The sequence below is a fragment of the Monodelphis domestica genome, chromosome 3 (genome assembly GCF_027887165.1).
Source record: "Monodelphis domestica isolate mMonDom1 chromosome 3, mMonDom1.pri, whole genome shotgun sequence".
NCBI classification, from domain to species: Eukaryota; Metazoa; Chordata; class Mammalia; order Didelphimorphia; family Didelphidae; genus Monodelphis; species Monodelphis domestica.
The window spans coordinates 390,103,562-390,127,921 of record NC_077229.1 but is presented as its reverse complement, the minus strand read 5'-3'; the positions used below and the strand labels follow the sequence as shown (position 1 = coordinate 390,127,921).

The window sequence follows — 24,360 nt, the reverse complement described above, 5'->3', positions numbered from 1 at the left end:
AGTTCATAGATTAACAAATTAAGAAGGGCAGAGGTCAATAAAATAATTTTTTAAACCCCTTCTCTTTTTGTCTTAGAATTGACTCTAAGGATTGATTCCAAAGCAGAAGAGTGGTTAAGGGCTAAGCAATTGGGGTTAAGTGTCCTACCCATGGTCACACATTTAGGAAGACTCTTAAGACCATATTTGACCCCAGGACCTCCCATCTCCAGACCTAGCTCTCTTTCTACTGAGCCATATATCTGCCATATAATAGAAACTGTATAGTTAGAAATTCTTGAACCCCTAAACAAAACTACATTACCCAAAGTTCTTTTCTGTATTGCTGGAATCCTTCTTCATTTTCCTGTGTCCCCACGTGTTTTGTGATTGTATTGATTATATTTAAGTGGTTGTAACTCCTCCCTCTTCCTCTTTTGAACTTGGGACCCGGCTGAAGTCAGGCAGTTCTTTTTTTTTTTAGTTATTATTAATAAAACTTCATAAAATATAATACTTAGTTGTTGATTATTAATTTTAAAACCCACAGAACTTAAAGTTTATTGATTAATATTAGGAACTTCATCAATATATCTCAATTGATTGATTAACTGAATATTCAGGAGAGAAAGTTCCAACCGTTTTCTAATTATCCCCCATAGGAAAGAAATGAAAGTGCTATTTTTAACAAGAAGTCTAGTTATTGCTGCCCATCTCTTTTCCTTTGCTCTCACTAATGTCTAGTTAATTTCCTTTTTGCAGTGATATATCCCCTGGGTGATCTGTTTTGCATGATTTTTTTGCACATATTACATTCTGCAGCCTATTCCTACTGACATATCTCTGTGGCTCTTTGAGTTACCAGAAAGTCAGAAATTGTGGTGTTCCTTTAGTCACTATGATAGAATATCACTGAAAATAATGGCATTAAATATTGGGGATTAGAAGGAAGGTTTTAATTTTAAAGCATAGCTGAGGACCAATAAAAGCCCTCCACAATTCTTTACATTGTCTAGCCCTCTCTTGTCATACTTTTTAATTATGGGTACAATTTATTGTCTATTTACAATATGTATTCAAGATTTACCTGCGAATAGATCAATCTAATAGTTTGTTCATCTTATTGTTTTGGCAATAAATAGTTCTTCATTAACTTTAGTTTTTCACTGTTGGATAGTTAGATTTATTAGTAGTTATAGATCTCATTAAAGGAGATCTCCAGCATTTCATGGCTTGTTGTAATTAGCACATTATCCACAAACAGTAGCATATGGAATTCTTCTTTAATTTGTATTCTGCCTTGGATATCCTCCATGACAATGACAAATAAATACATTTGGGGCATGTTTTCTATTTGATATTAATAGTCAAATAATCCTCTAACCAATTTATTTCTACTGTTGCATCTCTCAGGGAATCTTATATTGTAGATTCTTAGAGGAAAGTCTATAACTGAATTTTATGTTACCATATTAAATGTATTTTTATAATCAACAAACAATATAGTGGGATCTGGTGTTATGTGCTTTTCAGTCACTTTTGTGACTGAAGATATGATCAGCTATAGAAAAGGATTTGAAAGTCTCCCCCTATCCTCCTTAAATTTTTATCAAGCATACCTTCAATATGTATGTGGATCATTTTCAAGAAGATTTCATAGAAATTAGAAAGTGTGAGGGTAGGTTAGTCTTTGAATACCATCTATTATTTTTTCTAATTATTTGATATCTTTTCCTTTTTCAGACATCTTGAAAATCAGAGTCCCTCAGTGATCTCCAAAATGTATCCCTTCCCACATGTTTTTTTCTTGGTCTAGTCTAGCTCTAATTCTGATATTTGTTTTCTTTAGTGCCATTTCCACTTTCTCATGTAATACATAGTAGAGATTTAATATGGTACAGAAGAAAGAATTACAGCTCTGAAGTCAGGCCAGGTGTTTAAAGACCAAATAGAGGATCTTATAATTGATTCTGGATGCAATATGGAATCACCCAAGTAGTTTTTCAAGACCTAAGTTTCCCCATCTGCTATATGAATGGGTAGGATTAGATGACCTCAGAGGAGGTCCATATATCTGAGAACCTATATTCCATATTGGAATTCATATATGGTAGATCCACAATCATGAGTCAAAAAAAAAGTTTGTTATAGAATTGATGTTGGATGTGTTTGAATTTTACTTATTTGTTGTCCTTTCATTGTCATCCTTAATGCTTTCAGTAATATCTGACAATGTGATCCTATACCAAATTTTCTTATTCTGTTTTTATTTTTTATTATCTTACATTTACCTGATTTTATTTTCAATTATTTCTTAGCATTTTATGAGCAAGTATACCTCATAATTATCCACTGTCTTTCTCTATAAGTTTATAATCTAAACAAGAGTTTCCTTTGCTATATGGTCTTCCTATTTGGCAAGGTTATCAGGCATTTTTTTTAAAATAATTATTGTTGTTGAGGTGGTTTCTGAGTTCTTTGACCTTCTAATTGATGTTCTCATTGACCCAATTTTCATTTTTAAATATTTATGTCTTTTATAGGAAGAGGTAATAATCCATATAGATGCTGAACTTTGGATACTGATGCTGTGCCTTTTGCAAACACAGAGAATATGAGAAATGTGGAAAATTAACTGTCATGGAGAAACAGTCTAAGAAAGACTGACATTGAACTTCCTTTGGAAAGAGACTCTGTGGTGAAGAAATTTCATGGAAAAGAAATTCTGAGGAAAATGCCTGAGGGGAACTGAAAATTTTTAACTTCCATCCTGAGGCAGTCTAAAATTATAATAGCTTAATAATAATAGCTAACATTCAAATAGTTCTTATTATGTGTCAGGTATTATGCTAAATACTTTACATATACTATATTTTTTTACTTGATCCTCACAGCAAAAAACTGAGAAGTAGATGTTATTGCTGTGCCTACTTAACATTTGAGGAAACTGAGGCAAACAACAGTTAAATAATTTGCATTAAGTTAAATAATATTGCATGCAAATAATAATCAGAATCACATGGCTAGCAAATATATGAAACTGGATTTGAACTCAAATCTTCCTGACTCTAGGCCTGGCATACTCTCTACTGCAATATCTAGCTGCCTAATAACTTAGAATAAAATAACTTGCATTTTAAGACACTAACAGGTACTAGGCATTTTTTTGAAATTTGATATTTTCTTTTCCTCAATTGCATGTAAAAACAATTTTTAACATTTAAAACCAAATTCTCTCCCTACTTCTCCTTCCCTCATTCCTCACTGAGAAATCAAGCAATCTGATATAGATGTTACACAGGAAATTATATAACATCTTTCCATATTCATCTTTTTTGCATAAGAAAATTCAATCAAATAGAAGAAAGAAAGTGAAATATAATATGCTTTGTTCTGGATTCAGATTCCATCAGTTCTTTCCTTAGACACATATGCCATTTTTCATTATAAGAACTTTAAGATTGTCTTGGATAATTGCATTGCAGAGAATAATTGTTATTTGCAGTTGTTCATCCAAGACTGTTGCTATTAATGTGTAAAATGATCTCCTGGTTCTATTTACCTCTTTCTACAACAATTCATTTAAGTTTTTCCAGGTTTTTCTGGAGTCCTCTTCCTTGAACTTTCTTATAGCATATTCCATTAAAATCAAATACCATTAACTTACTCATTCTCTAATTATGGGGGTGTATGGGGTGCTCAGGGAGGAGTAATAGCTTTGGTATGGAGGGCTTGTTGTGCCCTCCTAGGGCAGCTCTCCAGCCTCTGACCCTCACCTGACACCCAGCTCTCACTTGTGGCTCCTAGTAGCTGCTAGCATGCGGCTGCAGGAACACCCCAGGCAACGGCTTCGACAGGCCGGCTAAACCTTGTGAGGGTAGCCATCGTGTCATCGTGGACCCCTAGTGAACTAGGGCTTTGCTCACCCAGCATGTGAAGACTGCCTCGGCTGAACAGACAGAAGAAACCAATAAGAAGGTTCAACGGCTGAGATGGCGACGCAGCAAGGCACTGTGGAGTGCTTAGGGCGTGTTGGAGCACAAAAGACAACACGGCCATCCAATGCAGCTGAGGAAGTCTCCAGATGTAATGACTTTTCGTGCCACTGGACCCAGGCTTCCAACGCCGAGAGAGTGGGACTGTCTCTGTGCACCGACTTTTCCACTGAAATCTTCATGCACAAGTGTCTTTGTGCACAAAAACACACAAAGACAATCGTCATCCTCGGTTACCGAGAGACTACTACTACTACTACTACTCCTCCAATTATTGGGTGTCCCTTTACTTTCCAATTTTCTACCACCACAAGAGTTGCCTTAAATATTTTTGTATCTGTGTATCCTTTTCCTTTTTTGTTTTTTATCTCTTTAAGATATAGACTTAGTAATGGTATTGCTGGGTTAAAGGGTATGTACTATTTTATAGCCCTTTGGGCATAGATCCAAATTGCTTTCCAGAATAGTTGATTCAGTTCACAACTTCCACAACATTGCATTAGTGTCTCAGTTTCCTATAACCCCTCTAAGTTTTGTCATCTTTTTTTTTTCTGTCATAACAATCAATCTGATAACTATGAGGTGGTTCCTTAGAATATTTTATTTTGCATTATTCTAATTAATGGTGATTGATTTAGACATTTTTTTCACATGACTTTAGATAGCTTTAATTACTTTGCCTGAGAACTGCCTGTTCATATCCTTTGACCACTCATTAACTGAAGAATGACTTGTGTTCTTATATATTTGATTCATTTCTCTGTGCAGTTGAGAAATGAGACATTTATTATACAGACTTTAAAAAAAAATTTTCCATCATTATGATTACTATTTATTACCCTCCATCCTATACTTCCCATTTATTTTTCTCCTTTTATTCTGTACATCCTCAAAAGTGTTTTATTTCTGATCACCATCTCCCCCAGTTTGCTCTCTCTTCTATCAGCATCACCCCTCATATCCCCTTCCCCTCCTACTTTCTTTTAGAGTAATACAGACTCTCTATCCATGGACTATATATACATATTCTTCCCTCTTTGAGCCAATTCTGATGAAAGTAAGGATCAAGTATTCCCTTCCTTCTCCATCCTCTCCACCGTAAAATCTCTTTCATGCTTCTTTTATGTGATATAATTTATTCTATTTCTCTCTTCCCCTTCTCCCAATGCACTCTTCTTTCTTATCCCTTAGTTGTTTTATTTTGGCGGGGGTATATTTTTAGATATCACTCATAATATTCACCTTACATCCTTGCCCTCTGCCTATGTATTCTCTTTCTAATTGCTCTAATAATGATAAAGTTCTTAAGAGTTACAAGTATCATCTTCCAAGGTAGGAATGTGGACACTTCAACCTCATTGAATCTCTTATGATTTCTCTTTCATGTTTATCTTTCTAAACTTCTCTGAGTCCTCTATTTGAGAGTCAGATTTTCTACTCAGCCCTGAACATTTCATCAGGAATGATTAAAAGCCCTCTATTTTTTTTTAATATCAATTTTTTCCCTTGAAGAGCTATACTCAGTTGTTCTGAACAGATTATTCTTGGTTATAGCCCTAACTTTTTGTCCTCAAGACTATCATATTCCAGGCTCTCGAATCCTTTAATGTAAAAGCTGCTAAGTTTTGTATCATTCTGTGGTTCCACAGGATTTGAATTATTTCTTTTTGACTGCTTACAATATTTCCTTGACCTGGGAGTTCTAGAATTTGACTATTGTATTCCTTGGGAGTTTTCATTTTGAGAGTTGTTTTAGGAGGTGATCAATGAATTCTTTCCATTTCTATTTTACCCTCTAGTTCCAAAATATCAGGGCAATTTTCCTTGATCATTTTTTATAACCCTTACCTTCTGCTTTGGAGCCAATACTGTGTATTGGCTCCAAAGCAGAAGAGTAGTAAGGGCTAGGCAATGGGGGTCAAGTGACTTGCCCAGGGTCACACAGCTGGGAAGTGTCTGAATCCAGATTTGAACCCAGGACCTCCCATCTCTGGTCCTGGCTCTAAATCCACTGAGCCACCCAACTGCCCCTGTTCCTTAATCATTTTTTGAAAGATGGTATTTGGGCTTTTTTTCAGGAGAACAGTTTTCAGTTCAATAATTCTTAGACCATCTCTCCTGGATCTATTTTCTAGGTCAATTATTTTTTCCATGACCTATTTCACATTTTCTTGTATTTGTTCATTCTTTTTACTTCATTTTTGTTCCTTCATGTGTCATGGAGTTATTAGTTTTCGCTTGCTAATTCTAACTTTTAAGAATTTCTTTTCTTCATTGAGTTTTTGTAACTCTTTTTCCATTTAGTCATTTCTACTTTTTTAATAAGTTCTTTTCAGAGGATTTTTGTGCCTCTTTAACCAAATGGCTTATTCTGGTTTTTTTAAGTATGATTTTCTTCATTTTTTTTTGTGCCTCCTTTACCAATCTGTCTTTTTTTATTATTTTCCTGCATCACTTTTGTTTCTTTTCCCAATTTTTCTTCTATTTTTTTATTTGATTTGTAGCATCCTTTTTGAGGTCCTTCAGTATTTCTGTTAGACTTTGAGGCCAATTCATATTTTTCTTGGATTTGGATTCAATGGTATTGACTTTTAGTCTTTTTCTGAGCTTATATTTTGGTCTCCCCTGACAACAAAGTAATTTTCTAATAACGAGTTTCTTTCATTTTTTGTTTGTTTTGTTTTTGCTCATTTTTGAACCTTTTCCTTGTTTTTAAACTTAGAAAACTCTTACAAGCAGGCTTTTCCCTGTGGTGAAGGGAACACTGTACCAAACTTCAGGTTCTTATACTGCTGCCTTCAGAACTAGCTCTGGGGATCTCTAACTTTTCAGTTATTCCAAGAAGGTATGATCTAAAGAGAGATATGTTAAATACTCTTCTGGCCCTGTCCTCTGGTCCATGAGCCACCATAAGCACTCTTCCACCCTGGAACCATGACCAGAGTCCCTTACTCTCTATGCTCACAAAAGCTAATGTATGCTAGTGCTTTTCTTCACCTTCAGATTACAAGCTGGATCTATAAGTGGGTGATGCAACAGAGTCATGTATCCAGAGCCAGCAAAGGGGCCCCTTTCTTTTTGACTGGTTGTCCAACTCCCTTGCCTTTTATGATTGAGAAGTCCAGAAGCTGTGGCTGCTGATTCAGTCACTTTCAGTGGCTAAGCAGGCTTACAGAGATGGAGTGTACCTTGGAATGCTGGTCTATGCTTCACTACCACTCAGGTGCAACAGATCTTTTGTGATGATATTTTAAGCTATCTTGGCCTGAATTTTTGTTTCATACCATCCTTTTGTTGGTTCTACCATTTAAGAATTCATTTTGAGACATTATATCAAAATTATTCAAATTGTAAGTTAGTAGAAGTCAAGTAAGTCCATGTATAGTTTCCACCATCTTGACTCTTTCACAGTAATTAGCATTTCTGAGGATAATTGAGGGGGAAAACATCATCCTGAGGGTAACTGAGTTAACTTCCTTTTGAAGAGAATTGTATTGTGATTCCAGTGTTGAGGAGGAACTGCCAGTTCATAATGGGTAAGAGGAATTCTAGTTAGCAATTCTTTTTTCCTCTGCTTTTCCAGAACACAGAAGTGACTTTGGCTACAATCTTGATTATATAATACACATGTTATTCTAATGTGTGTCCATAACTATTTATTATTTGGTACTTTTACTAAATTATATGGCCAGCAAAAAATCTTTCTAAGCCTATTTTTTAGATTTACCTATATAGATTTTAGATTTATTTTTTTAGATTCTAGATTTAGATTTAGAAGAGATTTACCAGTTCTCCTTAAATTGGGGTCCAAATTAATTGATTAATCAATTAATGGGACAGATTTTGCATATTAAGTAATTTATATAATTAATAGTCATGTGTTTAGATTGTCTTTGAAAGAAGAGAAAGGAAAACAACAGTATAAGGCTGACAGGGAAGGATTTGGTGTGTTTCTCCTTGAAAACACCTGAGAGGTATAGATCACACCTTGCATACCATCACCATTTAAAAGTTTTTTGTTGTTTTTAAATGTTAGGGCTCATCCATAAACTTGTACAAAAGACATTTTGTGGAATAAGGAATAGAAGTAGCATGTTTGGGTAGACGTGTTTGGGGCTGTATTTGGGTCTTTATAGTCCAATGGAGAGAGATTCCATTCACTCTTCAAGAAGTCTTTCCTTTTTTTTTTTTTTGGACTGGACAAAACACCCTATTTACAGAAACCCGCCTCCCCCACCCCACCTTGGCAAAACATGGACAGAACCCAGGTGTTCCTCGGGACTAGAAAGCATAGGTAGAGGAGACCAGTAGCAGCGGTGCTCTGGCATCCTTCTGCAGAAAGGCCCTGAAGCACTCAGTACCCAAACTCAGGATGTTGGCCTTCACAAAGCTGGCCACCAGCTTCTCAGAGATGCCGTCTACCTTCCCAGGTCCTCCACCTCCTCAAAGGGGCTGTGCAGCTCCCGTCAGCCCACAATGAGCTGGGCTTTCTTCTCTCCAATGCGTTGCAGCCTCCGAAGTTCCTTGGCAGAGCCAGTATTTAGCAGGTCTAGGATCTTCCTGCGGCAATCCGTCAGGAGGTCTGGGGGCACCTGCAGCCATTCCAAGGTGGTGCAGAGCCTCTCAGGCTGCTCTTCCTGCTGCCCAAAGATCAGCTCGGGTTGTTTCCTCTTATAGCTTTCTTTCTGCAGGACATGGCCCTTGCTTTGGGATGTTGTCTGCTCCTGGATTAGCCGAAAGTGTACAACTCTATTCAGAGGTTTGGACGTGCAGATTATTTTTGAGGGAAGGGGGCAGTTCCTTGGGCTTCTGACTGTTGGCTTCTAGCTCTTTATACTTTTCCTTCAGCCTCTGACTCTCTGAGTCCTTCTCTTTCAAAGCCTTTTCTAGAGCTGTCTGTTCTCTTCGTGGTGTGTTTAGGATTGAAGTCCTGTGGCTCCCCGGAAGTCTAGAATTCGATCGAGGTTTAGCAGGCGCCCTTGCACAGCTGGTTCTAGGGTATTCAGCTGCTTCAGAGGGCTGAGTTTGGGACAGCCAGATAAAAGTTCTGGGATTCTTCTCCTGTCCTCCATTTCTTCCTAACTTCTAGCCCGATTTGCTTCCCGAGCATCCATTAATTCCTTTTGGCCTGGCTTCACTGGGATAAGCAGGGGGCTGAAGGCTCTTATGGGTGAATGGCCGGTTGATCACTTCTTTGGACCTGGAGGCAAAGTTTAGTGATGTTACTGTATCTAGGTAGAAACGCCTCTCTGGAGCAATATTAGCAATGAGTACACTGTGGGCTGAACCTCCAAGGGAGTCCTTTAGCAGTCTGGTAAGTTTCCTCTCTAGGTAGGGAACACGGGGCCGACCCTGGTCCAATGCATCTACCACCTCGCCCAAAACAGAGGGAGGCATTGATGGCTCTGCTTTCCTTTAGCCACAAGCCCTGGTTGCCTATACACTGATTGTCCTCTGAACCGGCCAAGTCAATCAGATAGAGCTCCCCCTCCCGGTGCCAGAATGGGGCAATTCGCTCCAGTTCTTTCACTTTAACCAGGAACACAACATGGCTTCCAGAGGAGCGCTGGTTGAGCCAAGGTAGCTCCCTTTCCTTTCCCTATTTGTAAGTGTCCCCCTTAAAACAACCTTCTACTTATTTTGTATATATTTATAATTGTACATGTTGTGTTGTTCCACCCCACCCCAATTAAATGTGGGAGGAGTATTTGAATTTTTTGTTATTTAGTACATTGTAGGCACAAAATAAATGTCTATGAACTGACTAATTAAAAATCGTACTTAAAGTCCTTATCATGGTATGAGCATTAGTTCTCAAAAATTGTATGAAAAAAAAAAAACAAGCCCTGGAAGAACTAAAAAAGCAGGAGAAGTGTTCCAAGGACCAGTCAAGCTAAGTACAGAATGGCTCCTCCCAAGAGGAATGACCACCCAGTAATGAATCTTTCCAAACATAGCAATTTAACAAATCATAAATAAGACAAGAGATTTGCAATCTACAAAAGTGGAAATACACACACCAAGGGAATTATGGATTGGGAGTATTGAAGCAAGTACAAAGGTTTAATTTGTGGGAGGGAACCCATTTCTAATTTATTCTAATTGTTCATTAATAGATACTTCATTGACAGAAAGACCTTTGAGTTCTAATTGTTCTTTTCTTCTTGCTTGAAGATTTTGGTTACAACTGCCTTTTAAAAAAATCAATTGAGATATTTAGACCATTTTATTCACAGAGTAATCTCTGTCTAGGATGACAGTTCAGTTCCTCACAGTACTTTATAGGTAACTTCCATTTTTCAAAAGTTAGCTCTATTACTTGGGCAAATGAATAGTAAAGTCTAGTTTTCCCCATCTATTTCATCTGACAATTTCTTGATGATTAAATTTAACAAAGTGACCTTTGAGGAAGAGAGGTAGTAATACACTGAACAAAATTTGATTAGTGGAAAGAAAGAATTCTAGGCATGCTAGGGGGGTATTTATTTGATTAAAGTTCAGAAAGAGAACAATTGAAGTCCAATTCCTTTTCTAAAGTATGTTCTGATTTATTATAGAATACACTTAACTGCTTCTTTAAAGTTCTCTCACATTCATATTATTAGCACCACACAATTAAATACTTAATTATTCTTGGAAACCAATCTGATTCTGATGCTTCTTTCTTAGGAAATTCATTTATGACCTGTTCAATTTCTTTTTCTAAAATAGGCTTATTTGGATATTCTATTTCCTCCTGTATTAATCAAGGGAATTTACATTTTTGTAAGTATTCTTCCATTTTATTTTAAATTATTATATTTGTTGGCATATAATTGGGCAAAATAATTCATAATATTTGCTTTGATTTCATCTTCATTAGTGATAAGTTCACCTTTTTCATTTTTGATGCTACATTTGATTTTCTTCTCTCCTTTGAAAAATCATATTTACCAATGGCTTGTCTATTTTGCTGTTTTTTTTAATGCTACTGTGCCCTAAGAAACAACAAATAGGTTGTTTTTAAAACATGGAAAGATCTACATGAAGTTATAAAGAGTGAAACAAGCAGAAGTAAGAAAACATTATATATTGCAACAGATACATTGTTTGAAGAATGACATATATATATATATATATATATATATATATAAATCTCCAGAGAAAAAAAACGATAAATAGAAATAAGCAAAACAGGTTTATATATACATTATTTTTTGTCAAATGATACCTTCTGTAATGGAGGGCATGGAAAACAAGGAGGGATGGAATTACTGTATTTTAATGCAACAAAAATAAAAATTTTAAAATAAACACTTAATTGTTTTCTGTTGCATATTCTATTTTTTTTCTTACACGTCATAAGCTCTCTGAGAAGAAAGAAGAATTTTATAATTCCATGTACATCTCATTGAACAATGCCTGACACATAAGTACTCAGTAAATACTTGTTGAGGGGATTGTTAACATTTGGTTGACAAGAGTAATTGGATGCACTATTATTACAGAGCTATTTCTCCAGAATACCTTGACTGAAAAGCGAAGCTGGATAAGGACACTTATGAAATCAAACCCCAACCACTACAGTAAATAAAAACCCAGATTCTCTTTTTAAATATAATTCTGGAAAGGGATAGAAGGTGTTACTATTAAACTCAAGAACTACTAAAACAAAAATATACTTTTAACCTATTGGTGTATGACTAAATTCTAGGCTTCTTAGCACTTTGTCTACTGAAAAATAAACATCTCTATCTACTCTAGTGTTTAACTACATGGACTTGGCTTGACCAACAACAAATTTATGTCATCTAATCCCACCTGAGCCCTCACTGCAGTAAGGCAAACATTCAATTCCTCACTAATTAATTCTATCCCGTTCCCCACAGCAGCTGTTCCAAAACTTCTCACCTCTCCTCAAACTTCCCACAGTACCATCAACCTCACCATCTTAGTCTAGTGGACCTTGACTCATATTTCACTGAAAAAAATGTCATTTACCAAAAATGCCTTTTCTTCCTTTCCTGTATTTCAGAAAATTTTGTCAACTAGCTTATTTTTTACTCTTGTATCAAATAAAAAGAAATGCCTTTTTCCTGACAAAGGTATCCCTTCTCCTTACACCCTTGATCCCATTGCCTCTTGTTATCTCTAATCAGTTGTTCCCATTATTATCTCTACTTCTCTATGTACTTCTCCTTCCCTGCTGTCTTTATACATGACTATATCTTCCCCACCCTTTAAAATACTTCATTTGATCCTAACATTTCTAATACTTATCATCCTACATCTGTCCTTCCCTTAGGATAGCTAGATAGCTCAATAGACAGTGTTGTGTCTGGAGTTATGAAGACCCTAGGTCAAATTAAGCCTCGGACATTTCCTACTTGGTGTTCCCCTGGGCAAGTCATTAACTTCTATCTGCCTTGGTTATTTCAAGTCAAAAATGGAGATAAAAGTAATCCCTAACAGGGTCATTATGAGGCCCCAGTGAGATAATGTTTGTAAAGCACTTAGCATAGTACCTGGTACATAGTTGGTGCTTAATAAATACTTCCTTTCTTCTTTCCTTCCTTTCTCACTCCCTTCCTGACTAAAGTCCTTGAGAACATCATCTACATTGGGTTCTTTCCCTTTCTTTCCTCTTTCTCTGACAAATCCTTTGCAATCTGGCTTCTAAACCCATAATTCATTTGAAATTGCCCTATCCACAATTAAGTGATCTCTTAATTGCTATTTCTGTAGCTTATTCTCAGCCCTAATCGTTCTTGACCTCTCTTCATTCTTTCTGTCATCTTCTCTTTCTGGGTACTCTCTCCTCAACTAAGTTTTTGTGACACTGCTCTCTACTGGTCATCCTCCTATTCTTTCTCAGTCTCCTTTGCCAGTTCTTCACCTAGTAGTTGAGAGTTTCCCAAGACTCTTTCTTATGCCCTCTTCTAATTTCCTACTATGGTATTTCACTTGGGGTTGTGATCAGATTCCATGGGTTCAATTATCATCTGAACAATGATAATTCTACTTTATTTCCAGCCCTATATTTCTCCTCAAGTCCAGTTCTGAATCAACTGCTTTCTGAATACCTCTAATTATATATCCCATAGGCATTTCAAACTCAACATGTCCAAAAAAGATTTCATTCTCTTTTCCCCTAAACTCTCCCCTCTTCTAAGCTTCTCTATTCCTCTGGAGGGCATTGCCAACCTCCCACTCACCCAAGTCTGCAATGTTAATATCATACTGAACTTGATCTCACTTGCCCCAAATATCTCTAGTTATTGTTGTTTAGTTGATTCACTTTTGCCTGACTCTTTGTGACTCTATCTAGGATTTTTTTTTTTTTTGGAAAAAATCCTGGAGTGGTTTGCCATTTCCTTCTCCAACTCATTTTACCGATGAGGAAATTGAGATAAACGTGGTTAAGTGATTTGCTCAGGGTCACACTGCTAATGAGTGCCTGAGACCAGATTTGAACTCAGGAAGATGAATCTTCCTGACTTCAGGCCTGGTATTCCACCCATTACCAAATCTTGTCACTTCACAGACTTTTCTTTCACATCTCCTCTACTATGCCCTAAGGAATTACTAACTCATACAGCCACAGCCTTTATTAAGGCTCTTACTATGGCTCTAGGCTTCTCCCTGGTCTTCTATCCTTAACTCTCTCTAACTATTCTGATTTATCCTCTACTTGGCTGCCAATGAAATATTTCTAAGTCCTATAGATGACCATATACCCTTTCTGTTCAGGAAGTTCCAGTAGGTCTCTATTAACTCCATGGTCAAACATAAATTCCTTTTGGGAGAAATTTAAAGCTCTGCATAACTTTCATACTTTTCCAGGCTTCTTCCATTTCCCTCTTCTCCATGCATTCTACATTCTAAAAATACTGTCTTATTGAAGATCCTACAGCTATACTCCCATCTCCTATGTAGTGCTTTTGTATTAGTTGCCTCCCATTACCAGAATTCTCTAGTCCTTATCACCATCTCCTGATTTCCTTGACCTCATTCAGGACTCAGCTCAAATCCTGACTTCCCCAAGAAGCCAGTCCTAAATCCACCCAGCTATAAAACTTTCCTCTCTCATATTACCTTTCATCTATTCTTTATATGTCTCTTCTGTTTACTTTTCCAGTTTTCTCTACAATTCAAATATAAATTCTGAGGACTGGGACCATCTTTTTGCCTTTCTTTGTATCCCCAGAGTTTTGTTCAATATCTAGCATGCAGTAAGTGCCTTACTATATATTTGTTGTATTTAAACAAGGAACTTGTTACTTGTAAATATGATCTTTTGAACCTGTAAGATGTTTAAATTTTGTATAAAAGTTGTGAGTTTTTTCAAAATACTTAAACTGAATTAGAAGTAGTAGAAGAGTCAAAAGAAGATTAGACTTACAGGCCGAAAATCCTGAGTTCAAGGCCTGCTTTTGACATTTAAACCTGCATCACTATGTATAAGTCTCTTGCTCTTTCTGAATCTGGGCCAATTCTGTAAAGCAACAGTCCTCTAGTGACAGTGCTCTTTCCATGCATGGCACCAAGGTGCCTCACCTGATTCATTGAAAAGACTGGGGCCCCAAAGGGTGCTAAAAGACTGCCTGCCCTTTGATCCAACCATACCATTGCTGGGTTTATATCCCAAAGAGATAATAAAGAAAAAGACTCGTTCAAAAATATTCATAGCTGTGCTCTTTCTGGTGGCAAAAATTTGGAAAATAAGGGGATGTCATTCGATTGGGGAATGGCTGAACAAATTGTGGTATCTGTTGGTAATGGAATACTATTGTGCTCAAAGGAATAATGAACTGAAGGAATTCCATGTGAACTGGAATGAACTCCAGGAAAGTGAAAGTGAAAGGAGCAGAACCAGGAGAACATTGTACCCAGAGACTGATACACTGTGGCACAATTGAATGTAATGGACTTCTCTACTAGCTGCAATGAAATGATCCAGGACAATTCTGAGAGACTTATGAGAAAGAATTCTATCTACAATCAGAGGAAGAACTGTGGGAGCAGAAACACAGAAGAAGAACAACTGCTTGATCACATGGGTTGATGGGGATATGATTGGGGATGTAAACTCTAAGTGATCACCCCGGTGCAAATATCACATTTATTTGGAGTCATTCACTTTAATGTCTCAGTGACATCTACTAATAGATTTCATCAGGGGAGGCAGCATGGAACAACTTAATGAGTCTTCATTCTGGAGTCTGGGCCAGGGTTCAAAGCCCACTTCTGATCCTGCTTTCATGACCTGGGGTAAGTTATTTTTATCTTCTTGGGCCTTGGTTGCCTCCTGTTGAAAATTGAGGAGTTGTACTAGATGGGCTCCAAAGTCTCTTCCATTTCTGTATCTAAGACACTGAGGTACTGAGATCTAGATTAAACAGAAAAAGCAGGTACTGCCCTATTCTCTCATAATTTTATCACTGATAATTAAAGAATGATACTCCAGCTGGAATCATCATGGTTATGTCATAAAAGATTCTTGCCCTCTCACAAAAAAAGTTAGTGTTTCTCCTCTTTCATACTCTGTTGCCCTCTATTTCCCTTTCTTCTCTCCTTAACACAATTATTTAAATGCCTCCAATTGCCAATAAATGGTGGAAAGAATGAATGAACTTGACTTTACAAACTTCTTTCTAGACTGTCTGGGAAGTAACCTGAAATTAAGACTAGGTTGTGTAATGATGTTATTATGGCCAATTAGTGAGACTGGGACTAAATCCTACATTTCCCTCTGCCCCGTTTAATGTGTGACATCAGAGATTCAAAGGGAATACCTTGGAAGGAGCCGCCTACTTGATGGTTGGGGCACACCAGGAAAGGAAGTTGTACTGTCGGCAGGGTTTACTCAGCCCCCAGGTAGTGTGGCTTGTTCCCTGTTGAAAAAGAAAATCATAACTTCCCTTTAGCCACTTTAAAAAGCTGTCGGTTTCCACAGCATGACTGTTTCCTGCAGCTAAGAGTCCAAACATGGAGGGTAAGCTAAGGATCATTTCTTCTGGCTTCTTTCCAACGTTTCAGGATATTTCCCTTCATCCCCTCTGCTGAATATGTAATTCTTGGATTGACCAATTTAAGGAACCCCAGCAAGTCTATTTTTTTCTATTTAGGCTACATTTTTTTTCCTCTTTCATTAGTGCACCCTTCACAATGAATGACAGTTGCAAGGGTAAAAGTAGTATTTCAGAGAGTGAGATCAGGTGTTAAGAGTCAGGGAGTGAGGTAGACAGCCCAGGGAGAGAATGAACTGTCAGGAGAAGTAGTTGGGTTTGAAGGATAGAGCAGTTTCAAAATTGTTCTTATTCTGCTGCCCTTGGTAAATTACTAGGAACTAATTTCTGTTTAGTCATTTCAGTCATGTCTGACTCTTCATAACTCTTTTTGAGGTTTTCTTGACAAAGATACTAGAATGGTTTTTGCCATTTCCTTCTTCTGATCATTTTACAGATGATAAAACTAAGGCAAACTGGGTTAACTGACTTGACAAGGGTCCTACAGCAAGTAAAATATCTGAGGACAGATTTGATATCAGGAAGATGAGTCCCCAACACTCTGGGCCCTTTGCCAGTGATGGCAAACCTTTTAGAGACCAAGAACCCAAACTACAATCCTCATGAGGCATGTGAGCAACCCCCAGCTCTTACCCTAGACAGAGGAGAGATGAAGCACTCCCATTGGTCTTCTGGGCATAAGGCAGGTCATGTGAGAAATTTCCTCAGACCTGGATGGAGAGGGGGAAGGAAACAGCCCCCTCCAGCATGCTCCAGAACACATGACACAGGTTCACCAACATGGCTCTATGCTTTAACCACTGTATGACTTACCTACCCTAAGGGCCTAATTAGAACCTATAAGAATGAACTTGCTAAATCAGGTTATTTATCATTAATGTTACTATTTTGTTTATTTCACATTTGCCCCCAAAGTGTTGATCCTCATTTTTGTGAGTAATTTTAGGGGGTCAGACATGTTATCATTAGTGTGCAGAATCCAAGAGTAGAAGTTTCTTCCTCTAATACAGATGAACTCCCCAAATTCTAATTTAGAGACATGCTTAGGGCAATAATAAGCTCAATAATGTTTTCATGATCAAGCAAGACTCATAGCTCAGTCTTACTGATTGCAGCACTGATCTATCCACTATGGAATACTGCTTCCCAATCATCACATAAAGTATACAACCATTGCCCCTGAATTCATGAAACTTGATTGTTCTTATTTTGAAAAGCAAAAAGAGAAGGGAAAAAGGAAGGAAGGAAGGAAGGAAGGAAGGAAGGAAGGAAGGAAGGAAGGAAGGAAGGAAGGAAGGAAGGAAGGAAGGAAGGAAGGAAGGAAGGAAGGAAGGAAGGAAAAAAAAGAAGAGGGGAACAGGCAAAGATTTTTTTATTTAAGAATTATGTCTTTATTGTTTTCATTGTTTTTCTGGCATATTTTACCAGACTTTAACATTAGTTTTGCCATTTGTCTTCCATGGCTTCTTTTGGGATGCTTCAAGATCACAGCCATAGTGTAACTACAAAGCTCCTCATGGAGTTTCTAGTTTAGCCTTCATACTTTGAGACTGAGAGAATGAGGTGACTCCCAAGATCACTCAGGTAACAAATGGTAAAGACACAATTCAAACCCATTTCTCTGACTCCAAGTCCAGGGTACTTTGTATGCTATGACCTCTGAAGGCCCTCCCAACTATAAATATATTATCCTACATAAAAACTTCAACTGTTTAGGGAAATGCCCTAACTTTTGTTTTGCTTTTTATAATATTCATGAGAATACTTAGGTTGTAATCATAAAGATGAACAGATTATTTACTTGTCATTGGAGAAAAGGAAAAGCATATAAGCTTGTCCTATGAGCTCATGTCCTGGCTAGACATCGTGACCAAGTCAGTCACTACTAGTTAGTAATTCTCTACTGGCTTCTCTCTGGTGCCATTTTCCCCATCCTCCAAAAGAGAATTCAGCCCCAAAGACTGTTGGTAACTTCAGATAAGGAAGAACAAGGCCTGTTTGGAATATTCATTAAGAAAGTTATCCTGGTTCTTTCATCACTGGAGAAGAATTTCATCCACTAACATTTTACCCAAAAGCTGGAATACACTTTGATTATGATAAAAATATAAGAATATTTTTGTCTAACACTGTACTATAAATGTTTTCTTTAAAAAAACTCTTCATAAATCAAATTTACTTTTCTCACTACTGTACTATTCAGTGTCTTTGCATTTGCCAGTAAAGTGTGTCCCTCATTTCAGTCAAAAATTCCCTCTGAAAAGAATAATACTAATAGCTAACATCTGTATAGCATTTAGTAGCTCTTAGCAGAGTTCCTGGCACATAGTAAGTACCTAGTAAATACTTCATGATTGATTGATAGCATTTTACAAAGCACTTTACACGCTACAACCTTGTAGGTTAGTTGGTGCAAGTATTATCCCCATTTTAAAGAGGAGAAAATTAAGGTTCGGATTTGCACACAGCCACTGAGCTAAAAAATAATAGAACTAAGATGTAATAATGACAAGAGCAGACATTTATCTAGTCCTTTAAGGTTTTGCAAAGACATTGCAAATAACTCATTTTATACTTAAAACAACCCTGAGGATAATTATTTTTGCCATTTGATTTTTCCCAGGGCATGCAACTAATCAGTATCTGAGATGGGGTTTGCATATGAGTCTTTATAAGTCCAAGTCCAGTGCTCTATCCATGAGTCAATTGAACTTTCCCTGACTTCTACTCTAGTCTGCTGTAGAATCAGACAGCATAATCTCAAAGGCAAACCATCACCCCCCCAAAAAACCCAGCACAATGAAGTTTTTAAAAAAAGATTAATGTTCTCGTATTACAGAGATCTATTTAGATACTGGTGGCTCATCTTTTGCACAGTGAATAGAAAAAAGTCTTGGAATCTAAAAGACTGGATTTCAAATCCTGCCTCAGACACCAGTCCTTTGACCATAGGCAAGTTACTTAATCTCTATATGCCTCAATTTCATTATCTATAAAATGAGGAAAATAATAGCACCTACCTAATTGGGTTGTTATAAGGATAAAATGAGTCATTTGTAAACCCCTTTACAAATCTTAAAATGTTCCATCAATGTCAACTGTCTTAAACCTCTATAAATCTAGAGAAGGGCAACTAGGTGGTGCAATGAGGTGATGCAATGGATAGAGCACTGGGACTAGAGGCAGGAACACATCTTCATGAGTTCAAATTCAGCCTTAGACACTTACTAGCTATGAAACCCGGGACAAACTACTTTACCCTCTTTGCCTCACTTTCTTCATCTGTAAAATGAATTGGAGAAGGAAAAATACTCCAGTATTTTTACCAAGAAAATTCCAAATGAGATCACAAAGAGTCGGACACAACTGAAACAAGTGAATAAAAACTTAAAAAAGAGATATATACCTGCTTTGCCAAATGCCAACAGCAATGGTTTTCCTTTCTTGTTACACAGAAAGTGATTTATGGTGAAATTCACGCATCTACAAAACCGGTGTGATGAAACTGAAAAGGAAAACCAGGCTTTAAAGGCCAGAATCAGGCAGCTGGAAGACAACGATTGTGTAAAAGAGCAAGAATTAATAAAGCAAAGCCAAAATACCAAGAAATTAGAAGAGAACATAAAATATCTCACCGACAAGGTGACAGATCTGGAAAATAGAGGGAGAAGAGATAATTTAAGAATAATTGGACTCCCAGAAAAGCCAGAAATAAACTCGACATGGTGATACAAGATATAATCAAAGAAAATTGCCCAGAGATTCTAGAACAAGGGGGCAATACAGCCACTGACAGAGCTCACAGAACACCCTCTACACTAAACCCCCAAAAGACAACTCCCAGGAATGTAATTGCCAAATTCCAAAGCTATCAAACAAAAGAAAAAATCCTACAGGAAGCCAGAAAAAGACAATTTAGATATAAAGGAATGCCAGTTGGAGTCACACAAGACCTTGCAATTTCTACTCTGAATGAACGTAAGGCATGGAACATGATCTTCAGAAAGGCAAGAGAGCTGGGTCTCCAACCAAGAATCAGCTACCCAGCAAAATTGACTATATACTTCCAAGGGAAAGTATGGGGATTCAACAAAATAGAAAATTTCCAACTTTTTGCAAAGAAAAGACCAGAGCTCAGTGGAAAGTTTGATACTGAAAATCAAAGAGCAAGGAATACCTGAAAAGGTAAATATTAAGGAAAGGGGGAAAATGTTATCTTCTTCTTTTACTCAAACTCTCTTCTATAAGGACTACATTTATATCAATCTATGTATACTAATATGTGGGGAAAATGTAATGTATAAATAGGGGGTAAAGAAAGACCAAATAGAATAATCTTTCTCACACAAAGATTCACATGGGAAGGGGAGGGGAAGAAAACTCCTATAAGAAGGAGAGGAAGAGAGGGTTTTTTTTACTTAAACCTTAATCTCAGGGAAATCAACTCTGAGAGGGGAAAACATCGAGATCCATTGGGATCTTGAATTCTATCTTACCCAACAAGGGTAGGGAGAAGGGAAAACCAAGGGGGGGGGAGGGGGAGAGGGAGAAAAAAAAGGGAGAGAAAGAGAGGGGGGAGGGGGAGGAAACAAAAAGGGAGGGACTAAAAAGGGAAACATCAAGGGAGGGGACAAGGGGGACTGAATCAAAGTAAATCACTGGACTAAAAGGTAGAGCCGAAGAAGAAAAGGTTAGAATTAGGGAAGGATATAAAAATGCCAGGGAGTCCACAAATGACAATCATAACTTTGAACGTGAATGGGATGAACTCACCCATAAAACGTAGACGAATAGCAGAATGGATTAGAATCCAAAACCCTACCATATGTTGTCTTCAAAAAACACACATGAGGCGGGTAGACACCCACAAGGTCAGAATTAAAGGATGGAGTAAGACCTTCTGGGCCTCAACTGACAGAAAAAAGGCAGGAGTGGCAATCATGATATCTGATAAAGCCAAAGCAAAAATAGACCTGATCAAAAGGGATAGGGAAGGTAATGATATTTTGTTAAAAGGGACTTTAGACAATGAGGAAATATCATTAATCAACATGTATGCACCAAATAATATAGCACCCAAATTTCTAATGGAGAAACTAGGAGAATTGAAGGAAGAAATAGACAGTAAAACCATATTAGTGGGAGACTTAAACCAACCATTATCAAATTTAGATAAATCAAATCAAAAAATAAATAAGAAAGAGGTAAAAGAAGTGAATGAAATCTTAGAAAAATTAGAATTAATAGACATATGGAGAAAAATAAATAGGGATAAAAAGGAATACACCTTCTTCTCAGCAACACATGGCACATTCACAAAAATTGACCATACATTAGGTCATAGAAACATAGCACACAAATGCAGAAAAGCAGAAATAACGAATGCAGCCTTCTCAGATCACAAGGCAATAAAAATAATGATTAGTAATGGTACATGGAAAACCAAATCTAAAACCAATTGGAAATTAAACAATATGATACTCCAAAACCGTTTAGTTAAAGAAGAAATTATAGAAACAATTAATAATTTCATCGAGGAAAATGACAATGGCGAGACATCCTTTCAAACCTTTTGGGATGCAGACAAAGTGGTAATCAGAGGTAAATTCATATCCCAGAATGCTTATATTAACAAACTAGGGAGAGCAGAGATCAATCAATTGGAAATGCAACTAAAAAACTCGAAAGCGATCAAATTAAAACCCCCCAGCAGAAAACCAAACTAGAAATCCCAAAAATTAAGGGAGAAATTAATAATATCGAAAGTGATAGAACTATTGATTTAATAAATAAGACAAGAAGCTGGTACTTTGAAAAAACAAACAAAATAGACAAAGTACTGGTCAATCTAATTTAAAAAAGGAAGGAAGAAAAGCAAATTAACAGCATCAAAGATGAAAAGGGGGACAGCACCTCCGATGAAGAGGAAATTAAGGCAATCATTAAAAATTACTTTGCCCAATTATATGGCAATAAATACACCAATTTAGGTGACATGGATGAATATATACAAAAATACAAACTGCCTAGACTAACAGAAGAAGAAATAGAATTCTTAAATAATCCCATATCAGAAAATGAAATCCAACAAGCCATCAAAGAACTTCCTAAGAAAAAATCCCCAGGGCCTGATGGATTCACCACTGAATTCTATCAAACATTCAGAGAACAGTTAATCCCAATACTATACAAACTATTTGACATAATAAGCAAAGAGGGAGTTCTACCAAACTCCTTTTACGGCACAAACATGGTACTGATTCCAAAACCAGGCAGGTCAAAAACAGAGAAAGAAAACTATAGACCAATCTCCCTAATGAAGATAGATGCAAAAATCTTAAATAGGATACTAGCAAAAAGACTCCAGCAAGTGATCAGAAGGATCATCCACCATAATCAAGTAGGATTTATACCAGGGTTGCAGGGCTGGTTCAATATTAGGAAAACCATCCACATAATTGACCACATCAACAAGCAATCCAACAAGAACCACATGATTATCTCAATAGATGCAGAAAAATTATTTGATAAAATGCAACACCCATTCCTATTAAAAACACTAGAAAGCATAGGAATAGAAGGGTCATTCCTAAAAATAATAAACAGTATATATCTAAAACCATCAACTAATATCATCTGCAATGGGGATAAACTAGACGCATTCCCAATAAGATCAGAAGTGAAACAAGGATGCCCATTATCACCTCTACTATTTGACATTGTACTAGAAACACTAGCAGTAGCAATTAGAGAAGAAAAAGAAATTGAAGGCATCAAAATAGGCAAGGAGGAGACCAAGTTATCACTCTTTGCGGATGACATGATGGTCTACTTAAAGAATCCTAGAGATTCAACCAAAAAGCTAATTGAAATAATCAACAACTTTAGCAAAGTTGCAAGATACAAAATAAACCCACATAAATCATCAGCTTTTCTATATATCTTCAACACAGCTCAGCAGCAAAAACTAGAAAGAGAAATCCCATTCAAAATCACCTTAGACCAAATAAAATACCTAGGAATCTACCTCCCAAGACAAACACAGGAACTATATGAACACAACTACAAAACACTCACCACACAACTAAAACTAGACTTGAGCAATTGGAAAAAACATTAACTGCTCATGGATAGGATGAGCCAATATAATAAAAATGACCATCCTACCCAAACTTATTTATCTATTTAGTGCCATACCCATTGAACTACCAAAATACTTCTTCACTGATTTAGAAAAAACCTTAACAAAATTCATTTGGAACAACAAAAGATCAAGGATATCCAGGGAAATAATGAAAAAAAAAACACATATGATGGGGGCCTTGCAGTCCCTGACCTTAAACTATATTACAAAGCAGCAGTCATCAAAACAATTTGGTACTGGCTAAGAAACAGGAAGGAAGATCAGTGGAATAGACTGGGGGAAAGCGACCGCAGCAAGACAGTATACGATAAACCCAAAGATCCCAGCTTTTGGGACAAAAATCCACTATTCGATAAAAACTGCTAGGAAAGTTGGAAGACAGTGTGGGAGAGACTAGGAATAGATCAACACCTCACACCCTACACCAAGATAAATTCAAAATGGGTGAGTGACTTAAACATAAAGAAGGAAACTATAAGAAAATTAGGCAAACACAGAATAATATACATGTCAGACCTTTGGGAAGGGAAAGACTTCAAAACCAAGCAAGAATTAGAAAGAGTTACAAAATGCAAAATAAATAATCTGGAATACATCAAATTAAAAAGTTTTTGTACAAACAAAACCAATGTAACCAAAATCAGAAGGGTAGCAACAAATTGGGAAACAATCTTCATAAAAACCTCTGACAAAGGTTTAATTACTCAAATTTACAAAGAGCTACATCAATTGTACAAAAAATCAAGCCATTCTCCAATTGATAAATGGGCAAAGGGCATGAACAGGCAGTTCTCAGCCAAAGAAATCAAAACTATTAATAAGCACATGAAGAAGTGCTCTACATCTCTTATAATCAGAGAGATGCAAATCAAAACAACTCTGAGGTATCACCTCACACCTAGCAGATTGGCTAACATTACAGCAAAGGAAAGTAATGAATGCTGGAGGGGATGTGGCAAAGTAGGGACATTAATTCATTGCTGGTGGAGTTGTGAACTGATCCAACCATTCTGGAGGGCAATTTGGAACTATGCCCAAAGGTCGACAAAAGAATATCTACCCTTTGATCCAGCCATAGCACTGCTGGGTTTGTACCCCAAAGAGATAATGGACAAAAAGACTTGTACAAAAATATTCATAGCTGCACTCTTTGTGGTGGCCAAAAACTGGAAAACGAGGGGATGCCCATCAATTAGGGAATGGCTGAGCAAATTGTGGTATATGTTGGTGATGG

At 37.0% G+C, this 24,360-nt stretch overlaps 1 pseudogene; it reads right to left on the bottom strand.

Annotated features, from left to right (window-relative positions):
• Positions 1-8,255: 8,255 nt before the first annotated feature.
• Positions 8,256-24,360, bottom strand: part of LOC100017093 (kinesin-like protein KIF22) — a 67,862-nt pseudogene continuing 51,757 nt past the window's right edge.